General features: G+C 40.4%; 1 long non-coding RNA gene and 1 pseudogene across 1 annotated transcript in view; one reads left to right on the plus strand and one right to left on the minus strand.

Moving 5' to 3' along the window:
* The window catches only part of LOC139765318 (NADH-ubiquinone oxidoreductase chain 4-like), a 13,768-nt pseudogene extending 3,306 nt beyond the window's left edge, over positions 1–10,462 (minus strand).
* Positions 1–13,617, plus strand: part of LOC139765312 (uncharacterized) — an 82,486-nt gene that overhangs the window by 23,231 nt on the left and 45,638 nt on the right. The gene's annotated exons all lie outside the window — the stretch shown is intronic.

Consider the following 13,617-nt stretch of genomic DNA (forward strand, 5'->3'; position numbering starts at 1 on the left):
CATATCTGTGTGTGTTTATGTATGTGTACGTTGAGATGTATAGGTATGTATATGTGCGGTTGTGGACGTCTAAGTATATACATGTGTATTTGGTTGGGTTGGGCCATTGTTTCATCAGTTTCCTTACACTACCTTGCTAATGTGGGAGACAGTGTCAAAGCATATAAGAAAAAAATGTTTTGGAAGGAGGTAAATAAAATATGTAAGACAAGGGAACAAATGGGAACATCAGTGAAGGGGGCTAATGGGGAGGTGATAACAAGTAGTGGTGATGTGAGGAGATGGAGTGAGTATTTTGAAGGTTTGTTGAATGTGTTTGATGATAGAGTGGCAGATATAGGGTGTTTTGGTCGAGGTGGTGTGCAAAGTGGGAGGGTTAAGGAGAATGACTTGGTAAACAAAGAAGAGGTAGTACAAGTTTTGCGGAAGATGAAAGCCGGCAAGGCAACGGGTTTGGATGGTGTTGCAGTGGAATTTATTAAAAAAGGTGGTGACTGTGTTGTTGATTGGTTGTTAAGGTTATGTAATGTATATATGACTCATGGTGAGGTGCCTGAGGATTGGCGGAATGCTTGCATAGTGCCATTGTACAAAGACGAAGGGGATAAGAGTGAATGATGAAATTACAGAGGTACAAGTTTGTTGAGTATTGTTGGAAATTATATGGGAGGGTATTAATTGAGAGGGTGAAGGCATGTACAGAGCATCAGATTGGGGAAGAGCAGTGTTGTTTCCGAAGTGGTAGAGGATGTGTGGATCAGGTGTTTACTTTGAAGAATGTATGTGAGAAATACTTACAAAAGCAAATGGATTTGTATATAGCATTTATGGATCTGGAGAAGGCATATGACAGAGTTGATAGAAATGCTCTGTGGGGGTATTAAGATTATATGATGTGGGAGGCAAGTTGTTAGAAGCCGTGAAAAGTTTTTATCAAGGTTGTAAGGCATGTTTATATGTAGATAGAGAGGAAAGTGATTGGTTCTCAGTGAATGTTGGTTTGCGGCAGGGGTGCGTGATGTCTCCGTGGTTGTTTAATTTGTTTATGGATGAGGTTGTTAGGGAGGTAAATGCAAGAGTTTTAGAAAGTGGGATAAGTATGCAGTCTGTTGTGGAGGAGAGAGCTTGTGAAGTGAGTCAGTTGATGTTCACTGATGGTACAGAGCTGGTGGCTGATTTGTGTGAGAAACTGCAGAAGCTGGTGATTGAGTTTGGTTAAGTTTGTGAAAGAAGAAAGTTAAGAGTAAATGTGAATAAGAGCAAGGTTATTAGGTACAGTAGTGTTGAGGGATAAATCAATTGGGAGGTAAGTTTGAATGGAGAAAAACTGGAGGAAGTGAAGTGTTTTAGATATCTGGGAGTGGATTTGGCAGCAGATGGAACCATGGAAGCGGAAGTGAATCATAGGGTGGGGGAGGGGGCGAAAGGTCTGTGAGCATTGAAGAATGTGTGGAAGTCGAGAACGTTATCTTGGAAAGCGAAGATGGGTATATTTGAAGGAATAGTGGTTCCAAGAATGTTATATGGTTGTGGGGTGTGGCCTACAGATTGAGTTGTGCAGAGGAGGGTGGATGTGCTGGAAATGAGATGTTTGAGGTCAATATGTGGTGTGAGGTGGTTTGATCGAGTAAGTAATAATAGGGTAAGAGAGATGTTTGGTAATAAAAAGAGTGTGGTTGAGAGAGCAGAAGAGGGTGTTTTGAAATGGTTTGGTCACGTGGAGAGAATGAGTGAGGAAAGATTGACCAAGAGGATATATGTGTCAGAGGTGGAGGGAATGAGGAGAAGTGGGAGACCAAATTGGAGGTGGAAAGATGGAGTGAAAAAGATTTTGAGTGATCAGGGCCTGAACATGCAGGTGGGTGAAAGGCGTGCAAGGAATAGAGTGAATTGGAATGATGTGGTATACCGTGGTCGACGTGCTGTCAGTGGAATGAACCAGGGCATATGATGTGCCTGGGGTAAACCATGGAAAGTTCTGTGAGGCCTTGATGTGCAAAGGAAGCTGTGGTTTCGGGGCTTTATACATGACAGCTAGAGACTGAGTGTGAATGAATGTAGTCTTTGTTGTCTTTTCCTAGCACTGCCGTGCGCACATGCTGGGGGAGGGGATTTTCATTTCATGTGTGGCGGGGTGGCGATGGGAATGAATAGGGGAGAAAGAATACTTCCCACGCATTCCTCACGTGTCGTAGAAGGCGACTAAAGAGGACGGGAGTGGGGGGCGAGAAACCCTCCCCTCCTTGTATTTTAACTTTCTAATAGGTGAAACAGAAGGAGTCACGCGAGGAGTGCTCATCCTCCTCGAAGGCTCAGATTGGGGTGTCTAAATGTGTGTGTGGATGTAACCAACATGAGAAAAAAGGAGAGATAGGTAGTATGTTTCAGGAAAGGAACCTGGATGTTTTGTCTCTGACTGAAACGAAGCTCAAGGGTAAAGGGGAAGAGTGGTTTGGGAATGTCTTGGGATTAAAGTCAGGGGTTAGTGAGAGGACAAGAGCAAGGAAAGGAGTAGCACTACTCCTGAAACAGGAGTTGTGGGAGTATGTGATAGATTGTAAGAAAGTAAATTCTGGATTGATATGGGTAAAACTGAAAGTTGATGGAGAGAGATGGGTGATTATTGGTGCATATGCACCTTTGCACGAGAAGAAAGATCATGAGAGGCAAGTGTTTTGGGAGCAGTTGAGTGAGTGTGTTAGTGATTTTGATGCACAAGACCGGGTTGCAGTGATGGGTGATTTGAATGCAAAAGTGAGTAATGTGGCAGTTGAGGGAATAATTGGTATACATGGGGTGTTCAGTGTTGTAAATGGAAATGGTGAAGAGCTTGTAGATTTATGTGCTGAAAAAGGACTGGTGATTGGGAATACCTGGTTTAAAAAGCAAGATATACATAAGTATACGTATGTAAGTAGGAGAGATGGCCAGAGAGCATTATTGGATTATGTGTTAATTGATAGGCGTGCGAAAGAGAGACTTTTGGATGTTAATGTGCTGAGAGGTGCAACTGGAGGGATGTCTGATCATTATCTTGTGGAGGCGAAGGTGAAGATTTGTAGGGGTTTTCAGAAAAAAGAAGAGAATATTGGGGTGAAGAGAGTGGTGAGAGTAAGTGAGCTTCGGAAGGAGACTTGTGTAAGGAAGTACCAGGAGAGACAGAGTAGAGAATGGAAAAAGGTGAGAACAAAGGAGGTAAGGGGAGTGGGGGAGGAATGGGATGTATTTAGGGAAGCAGTGATGGCTTGCGCAAAAGATGCTTGTGGCATGAGAAGCATGGGAGGTGGGTTGAATAGAAAGGGTAGTGGGTGGTGGGATGAAGATGTAAGATTACCAGTGAAAGAGAAGAGAGAGGCATTTAGACAATTTTTGCAGGGAAAAAATGCAAATGAGTGGGAAATGTATAAAAGAAAGAGGCAGGGGGTCAAGAGAAAGGTGCAAGAGGTGAAAAAGAGGGCAAATGAGAGTTGGGATGAGAGAGTATCGTTAAATTTTCGGGAGAATAAAAAGATGTTTTGGAAGGAGGTAAATAAAGTGCGTAAGACAAGGGAGCAAATGGGAACTTCAGAGAAGGGGGCTAATGAGGAGGTGATAACAAGTAGTGGTGATGTGAGCAGATGGAGTGATGTGGATGTGTATGTATATACATGTGTATGTGGGTGGGTTGGGCCATTCTTTCATAAGTTTCCGTGCGCTACCTCGCTAATGCGGGAGACAGCGACAAAGTATAATAAATAATTATATCAATATGGTTGACTTTCTGTTGTGTGTTTCAACAACTGGTTTAACTGTATGTCATACTTATTGTCTTGTATTTTATACTATTAGAGGTGAACCAAATATTAGTTCTTTTATGTCAATCGGAGATTTTACTACAACTATAACAAGTCCTAGATTGGAATTGAGAGTAGGGGCTGTAGTAATAAGATCAGTTTTATCATGATTGTTATTCTCAGAGAGATATATAATTTGTTTATTTTCTTGGAAATTTTAGCTTTAGCAGTAAGAAATTTTGGGGGGATCTTGGGATATGTATTCAGTTTTATGAATATAAATTATAGTTTGAAGGCATATGGTAGTTGATAGAGATGCTCCGTAGAAGTTATTAAGAGTTTATGGTGTGGGAGGCAAGTTGATAGAAGCAGTGAAAAGTTTTTATCGAGGATGTAAGGCATGTGTATGAGTAAGAAGAAAGGAAAGTGAGTGGTTCCCAGTGAATGTCGGTTTGCAGCAGGGATGCACGATGTCTCCATGGTTGTTTAATTTGTTTATGTGTGGGGTTGTTCGGGAGGTGAATGCAAGAGTTTTGGAGAGAGGGGCAAGAATGCAGTCTGTTGTGGATGAGAGGGCTTGGGAAGTGAGTCAGTTGTTGTTCGCTGATGATATAGCATTGGTGGCTGACTAGGGTGAGGAAGTGTAGCAGCTGGTGACTGAGTTTGGTAATGTATGTGAAAGAAGAAAGCTGAGAGTAAATGTGAATAAGAGCAAGGTAATTAGGTGCAGTAGGTTTGAGAGACAAGTGAATTGGGAGGTAAGTTTGAATGGAGAAAAACTGGGGAAGTGAAGTGTTTTAGATATCTGGGAGTGGATTTGGCAGCGGATGGAAGTGGAAGTGAGTCACAGGGATAGGGAGGGGGTGAATGTTCTGGGAGCGTTCAAGCATGTGTGGAAGGCGAGAACATTATCTCAGAAAGCAGAAATGGGTATGATTGAAGGAATAGTCGTTCCAACAATGTTATTTGGTTGCAAGGCGTGGGCTACAGGTAAGGTTATGTGGAAGAGGGTGGATATGTTGGAAATGAGATGTTTGAGGACAATAGGTGGTGTGAGGTGGTTTGATCGAGTAAGTAATGAAATGGTAAGAGAGATGTTTGGTATTAAAAAGAATGTGGTTGAGTGAGCAGAAGAGGTTGTATTGAAATGGTTTGGTCACATGGAGAAAATGAGTGAGGAAAAGTTGACAAAGAGGATATATGTGTCAGAGGTGGAGGGAACGATGAGAAGTGGGAGACCAAATTGGAGGTGGAAGGATGGAGTGAGAAAGATTTTGAGCAATCGAGGACCTGAACATGCAGGATGGTGAAAGGCATGCAAGGAATAGTGAATTGGAATGATGTGGTATACCGGGGTCGACGTGCTGTCAGTTCATTGAACCAGGGCATGTGAAGTGTCTGGGGTATTGTGTGGCCTGGATATGGAAAGGGAAATGTGGTTTTGGTGCATTATACATGACAGCTAGAGACTGACTGTGAACGAATGTGGCCTCTGTATTCTTTTTCTAGCTCTACCTGGCACTTATGTGGGGGTAGGGGGCTGTCATGTCATGTGTGGTGGGGTGGCAACAGGAATGAATAAAGACAGCAGGTATGAATTATGTACATGTGTATATATGTATATGTCTGTGTATGTATATGTATGTATATGTTGAAAAGTGTAGGTATGTATATGTGCGTGTGTGGACGTTTATGTATATACATGTGTATGTGGGTGGCTATGGCCATTCTTCATTTGTTTCCTATCGCTGCCTCGCAAACGCAGGCAACAGCGACAAAGTATAATATGAATATGAATAGATAATTTGAAGTCAATTGATCTTTCTTCCATTTCTAGTTTTGTAGATTTGTGATTTTTACTTCATTTATCAGATTGACATTAAAAGTTGGTGCTAAGTAAAAAAAAAAGTTTGATGGGGTTTGATTAGATTATTTAGGTGGACAGGGAGGTCATAATGTCTTAATAAGAGGCTCTAGTTTTATGGAAATAACATAGGATAAGACAAATTAAAGTTTTTATGAAAAAAAATTTTTGAGTTAATATTGCTTTAATCATGCTTTATTACTCATATGATTTAATTTTTAGAATATTGCATTGAAGCTGCAAATGAGGTTTAGTTTACCTGTGGGTATAAGAATATATTTTTTGAGAGATTGATCTTCATCTTTACATTAGGAATGTAATGTGTTAAAAGTTACACAATGAAAAAGATGTATAATCAGAATTGAAACACTTTGAAAATGAGTTAGAAGCCTTTTTCATTCCACAAATGCTTCATTGGTAGGAAAATGAAATTTCATTGAAATCATTAACTGTGATAAGCCTCTTTTTGGCTTTCCCAAAATTTAATTAGAGGTTAATTAAACCAAAGCTTAGATTGAACCTAAGAACAAATTTTTGCTTTCTAATTGAAGTGAGGTTAGTTAAATATAACACTTTGTGAGTGCAAGTTACATATCATCGTTGACTATAACCCCATTAATATCATTCAAGGGCACCGGAATGCCATTCGACATATAGTTCCAATAAAAGATTTAAAAGAAAATAAGTCCCATGGAAGATCATGAGATTAAATTTGATAGGTTTATATTGCATACTAATGGTAGTAATAGTGTAATTTCTGCATCAAAAATTGAAAAAATAGCAGAGATCAGGAAGAACTCTAAAGAAGATGGAATGCGTGCTGATCCTTTAGGATCAAATCCACATTCAAATGGTGATATTTTTTCTTTGCTAGCAATTGCATTTTTTGAATGAATGATGCGACTGATATAAAAGTACAAAAGATGATTAGTGTTACAAAGGAAATAGATAAGATTTATTTATGTATTCATTATACTTTGTTGCTGTCTCCTGCTTTAGCGAGGTAGCGCAAGGAAACAGACGAAAGAATGGCCCAACCCACCCTCATACACATGTATATACATACATGTCCACACACAGCACATAAAAATACCTGTACATCACACTCAGCTAGAGAGTGAGTGTGAACTAATGGGGCCTTTGTTGTCTTTTCCTAGAGGGGAGAGGGTTATTATTCCATGTGTTGCGAGGTGGCGATTGGAATGAATAAAGGCAGACAGTATGAATTATCTACATGTGTATATATGTATATGTCTGTGTGTGTGTATATATGTATACATTGAAATGTATAGGCATGTATATTTCTGTGTGTGTGGACGTGTCTGTATATACATGTGTATGTGGGTGGGTTAGGCCGTTCTTTCGTCTGTTCCCTTGCGCTACCTCACTAACGCGGGAGACAGCGACAAAGCAAAATAATAATAAAACATCTCAACGTATACATATATATATACACACACACAGACATATACATATAAACACATGTACATATAATGCATAGAAATGTATAATGCATGTATAATGCATAGAAACCACAGCTCCCTTTCCATATCCAGGGTCCACTGAATTTTCCATGGCTTACCTTAGACACTTCACATGCCCTGGTTCAATCCATTGACAGCACGTTGACCCTGGTATACCACATCATTCCAATTCACTCTGTTCCTTGGATGCCTTTCAATCTCCTGCATGTTCAGGCCCCGATCACTCAAAATCTTTTTCACTCCATCTTTCCACCTCCAATTTGGTCTCCCACTTCTCCTCGTTCCTTCCACCTCTGACACATATATCCTCTTTGTCAATCTTTCCTCACTCATTCTCTCCATGTGACCGAACCATTTCAAAACACCCTCTTCTGCTCTTTCAACCACACTCTTTTTATTACCACCCATCTCTCTTGCCCTTTCATTACTTACTCGATCAAACCACCGCACCCCACATATTGTCCTCAAACATCTCATTTCCAGCACATCCACCCTCCTCTACATAACTCTCTTTATAGCCCAAACATGGTAACCAAATAAAATTGTTGGAACCACTATCCCTTCAAACATAGCCATTTTTCCTTTCCAAGATAATGTTCTCGACCTCCACACATTTTTCAAGGCTCCCAGAACTTCCGCCCCCTCCCCCACCCTATGATTCACATCCGCTTCCATGGTTCCATCCGCTGCCAAATCCACTACCAGATATCTAAAACACTTCACTTCCTCCAGTTTTTCTCTATTCAAACTTACCTCCCAATTGACTTGTCTCTCAACCCTACTGTACCTAATAACCTTGCTCTTATTCACATTTACTCTTAACTTTCTTCTTTCACACACTTTACCAAACTCAGTCACCAGCTTCTGCAGTTTCTCACATGAATCAGCCACCAGCGCTGTACCATCAGCGAACAACAACTGACTCACTTCCCAAGCTCTCTCATCCACAACAGACTGCATACTTGCCCCACTTTCCAAAACTCTTGCAGTCACCCCCTAACAATGCCATCCATAAACAAATTAAACAACCATTGAGACCACGTACCCTTTCCGGAAACCAACATTCACTGAGAACCAGTCACTTTCCTCTCTTCATACTCCTACACATGCCTTACATCGTTGATAAAAACTTTTCACTGCTTCTAACAACTGGCCTCCCACACCATATATTCTTAATACCTTCCACAGAGCATCTTTATCATCTCTATCATATGCCTTCTCCAGATCCATAAATGCTACATACAAATCAATTTGTATTTTTAAGTACTTCTCACATACATTCTTCAAAGCAAACACCTGATCCACACATCCTCTACCACTTCTGAAACCATACTGCTCTTCCCCAATCTGATTCTCTGTACATGCCTTCGCCCTATCAATCAATACCCTCCCATATAATTTCCCAGGAATACTCAACAAACTTTTACAGAGATACCTATGTAATTTGAGCACTCACTCTTTTCCCCTTTGCCTTTGTACAATGGCACTATGCAAGCCTTCTGCCAGTCCTCAGGCACTTCACTATGAGTCATACATACTTTAAATATCCTTACCAACCAGTCAACAACACACTCACCTCTTTTCTAATAAATTCCACTGCAATACCATCCAAAATCGCTGCTTTGCTGGCTTTCATCTTCCACAAAGCTTTTACTACCTCCTCTATGTTTACCAAACCATTCTCCCTAACCCTCTCACTTTGCACACCAGCTCGACAAAAACACATTTAACAAACCTTCAAAATACTCTCTCAATCTCCTCACCTCACCACTACTTGTTATTACCTCCCCATTAGCCTCCTTCACCTATGTTCCCATTGGTTTTCTTGTCTTATGCACTTTAATTACCTCTTTTTATTTCTCTAGAATTTAATGATAATCTCTCACCCCAACTCGCATTTGCCCCTTTTTTTCACCTCTTGCACCTTTCTCTTGACCTCCTGCTCTTGCTTTTATACATCTCCCAGTCATTTGCATTGTTTACCTGCAAAAATCGTCCAATACCTCTCTTCTCTTTCACTAATAATCTTACATCTTCATCCCACCACTCACTACCTTTTCCAATCTGCCCTCCTCCCACGCTTCTAATTCCACAAGCATCTTTTGCGCAAGCCATCACTGCTTCCCTAAATACATCCCATTCCTCCCCCACTCCCCTTACATCTTTTGCTCTCACCTTTTTCCATTCTGTACTCAGTCTCTCCTGGTCCTTCCTCACACAAGTCTCCTTCCCAAGCTCACTTATTCTCACCACTTTCTTCTCCCTAACATTCTCTCTTCTTTTCCGAAAACCTCTACAAATCTTCACCTTTGCCTCCATAAAATAATGATCAGACATCTTTCCAGTTGCACCTCTCAGCACATTAACATCCAAAAGTCCCTTTCACGCGCCTATCAATTAACACGTAATCCAATAACGCTTTCTGGCCATCTCTCCTACTTACATATGTATACTTAAGTATATCTCTTTTTAAACCAGGTATTCCCAATCACTAGTACTTTTTCAGCACAAACATCTACAAGCTCTTCACCAATTCCATTTACAACACTGAAACCCCATGTGCACCAATAATTCCCTCAACTGCCACATTACTCACGTTTGCATTCAAATCATCCATCACTATAACCCGGTCTTGTGCATCCAAACTTCTAACACACTCACTCAGCTGCTCCCAAAACACTTGCCTCTCATGATCTTTCTTTTCATGCCCAGTTGCATATGCACCAATAATCACCCATCTCTCTCCATCCACTTTCAGGTTTACCCATATCAATCTAGAGTTTACTTTCTTACGCTCTATCACATACTCACACCACTCCTGTTTCAGGTATAGTGCTACTCCTTCCCTTGCTCTTGTCCTCTCACTAACCCTTGACTTTAGTAACTCCCAAGACATTCTCAAACCACTCTTCCCCTTTACCCTTGAGCTTCGTTTCACTCAGAGCCAAAACATCCAGGTTCCTTTCCTGAAACATACTATCTATCTCTCCTTTTTTCTCATCTTGGTTACATGCACACACATTTAGACACCCCAATCTGTTATATATATATATATATATATATATATATATATATATATATATATATATATATATATATACAAAACATATTTTCCTCGTGTATCAAAAAGAAAGTTCAGTCAAAAGCTGATTTAAGGTAGTAATATTTAAAGTGTTAACAAACGTTTCATTTCATTACTCATGTTTTATGGTGGTTGTTGTGTCTGGGTGTCATATTTTATAGAAAAAATAAATAAATCAAAATGTCAGGAGTGGAATTCGGACCGACGCCCGAAAGGTTGGACTGCGACCTGAACGCAGCGCCTTAAACAAGTCGGCCATCGTAACATTTAATGTGAAATTTGGAAGTTCTATTTATATTACCAAACTGAACCCATTCCAGGACCAAATGGATGTGTCCTATTGCATGGACAGTTGTGCGAATATATATATATATATATATATATATATATATATATATATATATATATATATATATATTTTTTTTTTTTTTTTTTTTTATACTTTGTCGCTGTCTCCCGCGTTTGCGAGGTAGCGCAAGGAAACAGACGAAAGAAATGGCCCAACCCCCCCCCCCCATACACATGTACATACACACGTCCACACACGCAAATATACATACCTACACAGCTTTCCATGGTTTACCCCAGACGCTTCACATGCCTTGATTCACTCCACTGACAGCACGTCAACCCCTGTATACCACATCGCTCCAATTCACTCTATTCCTTGCCCTCCTTACACCCTCCTGCATGTTCAGGCCCCGATCACACAAAATCTTTTTCACTCCATCTTTCCACCTCCAATTTGGTCTCCCTCTTCTCCTCGTTCCCTCCACCTCCGACACATATATCCTCTTGGTCAATCTTTCCTCACTCATTCTCTCCATGTGACCAAACCATTTCAAAACACCCTCTTCTGCTCTCTCAACCACGCTCTTTTTATTTCCACACATCTCTCTTACCCTTACGTTACTTACTCGATCAAACCACCTCACACCACACATTGTCCTCAAACATCTCATTTCCAGCACATCCATCCTCCTGCGCACAACTCTATCCATAGCCCACGCCTCGCAACCATACAACATTGTTGGAACCACTATTCCTTCAAACATACCCATTTTTGCTTTCCGAGATACTGTTCTCGACTTCCACACATTTTTCAAGGCTCCCAAAATTTTCGCCCCCTCCCCCACCCTATGATCCACTTCCGCTTCCATGGTTCCATCCGCTGACAGATCCACTCCCAGATATCTAAAACACTTCACTTCCTCCAGTTTTTCTCCATTCAAACTCACCTCCCAATTGACTTGACCCTCAACCCTACTGTACCTAATAACCTTGCTCTTATTCACATTTACTCTTAACTTTCTTCTTCCACACACTTTACCAAACTCAGTCACCAGCTTCTGCAGTTTCTCACATGAATCAGCCACCAGCGCTGTATCATCAGCGAACAACAACTGACTCACTTCCCAAGCTCTCTCATCCCCAACAGACTTCATACTTGCCCCTCTTTCCAGGACTCTTGCATTTACCTCCCTAACAACCCCATCCATAAACAAATTAAACAACCATGGAGACATCACACACCCCTGCCGCAAACCTACATTCACTGAGAACCAATCACTTTCCTCTCTTCCTACACGTACACATGCCTTACATCCTCGATAAAAACTTTTCACTGCTTCTAACAACTTGCCTCCCACACCATATATTCTTAATACCTTCCACAGAGCATCTCTATCAACTCTATCATATGCCTTCTCCAGATCCATAAATGCTACATACAAATCCATTTGCTTTTCTAAGTATTTCTCACATACATTCTTCAAAGCAAACACCTGATCCACACATCCTCTACCACTTCTGAAACCGCACTGCTCTTCCCCAATCTGATGCTCTGTACATGCCTTCACCCTCTCAATCAATACCCTCCCATATAATTTACCAGGAATACTCAACAAACTTATACCTCTGTAATTTGAGCACTCACTCTTATCCCCTTTGCCTTTGTACAATGGCACTATGCACGCATTCCGCCAATCCTCAGGCACCTCACCATGAGTCATACATACATTAAATAACCTTACCAACCAGTCAACAATACAGTCACCCCCTTTTTTAATAAATTCCACTGCAATACCATCCAAACCTGCTGCCTTGCCGGCTTTCATCTTCCGCAAAGCTTTTACTACCTCTTCTCTGTTTACCAAATCATTTTCCCTAACCCTCTCACTTTGCACACCACCTCGACCAAAACACCCTATATCTGCCACTCTGTCATCAGACACATTCAACAAACCTTCAAAATACTCATTCCATCTCCTTCTCACATCACCACTACTTGTTATCACCTCCCCATTTACGCCCTTCACTGAAGTTCCCATTTGCTCCCTTGTCTTACGCACCCTATTTACCTCCTTCCAGAACATCTTTTTATTCTCCCTAAAATTTACTGATAGTCTCTCACCCCAACTCTCATTTGCCCTTTTTTTCACCTCTTGCACCTTTCTCTTGACCTCCTGTCTCTTTCTTTTATACTTCTCCCACTCAATTGCATTTTTTCCCTGCAAAAATCGTCCAAATGCCTCTCTCTTCTCTTTCACTAATACTCTTACTTCTTCATCCCACCACTCACTACCCTTTCTAAACAGCCCACCTCCCACTCTTCTCATGCCACAAGCATCTTTTGCGCAATCCATCACTGATTCCCTAAATACATCCCATTCCTCCCCCACTCCCCTATATATATATATATATATATATATATATATATATATATATATATATATATATATATATATATATATAATCTGCTTTAGTAATATGTATATCCTGGTCTTTTTTTAAGGTGTTAATAGGTCTTATAAATGTTTTAGGGCAATTAGGTTCCACTGGTTTTGAGCTAGTGGCAAACACTAAAGCCTTACAGATATTGATTTCATAATTAGTGTAATGACTGTATTTCTCTAAATTACAAAAAGACTTTGTGACATGAACACATCTGGCTTCCCTGTTAGAGCACACCGAACTTGATCCGTAGCCTCATGCACACAAGGAATCCTTATTTAGTGCTTTAGTAGACATGTAGATCACAAAAGAAGGGTTTGTCTTCTTAGTCCAGTGTGTGTTTGTAATGATTCAACTTACAATTTAGTGACATTTGTAGACTATTGCCTTCATGCCTTAATGTATTCTAGCAATAGTTGGATGGCAACAGCCGTAGCATTGTGTACATTTACCATCCAGAGAGAACGGATGCCCATCTGTTGGTCGACATACTTCCAAACTTTCATACAATAACGCTCCATTACAACTAATTATTCACATACAATCATTATCATCTTGTACATTACAAAATTACGAAACAGAATTAACACATTTCATGTATAAATAATGTTTCTATATCACAAATTTCACGATTTTAAGAAGCATTCAAATGTATGTTTTTTTGGGTTAACTAAAGTAAAA

This window comes from Panulirus ornatus, chromosome 54 (genome assembly GCF_036320965.1).
Source record: "Panulirus ornatus isolate Po-2019 chromosome 54, ASM3632096v1, whole genome shotgun sequence".
Taxonomy (NCBI): Eukaryota; Metazoa; Arthropoda; class Malacostraca; order Decapoda; family Palinuridae; genus Panulirus; species Panulirus ornatus.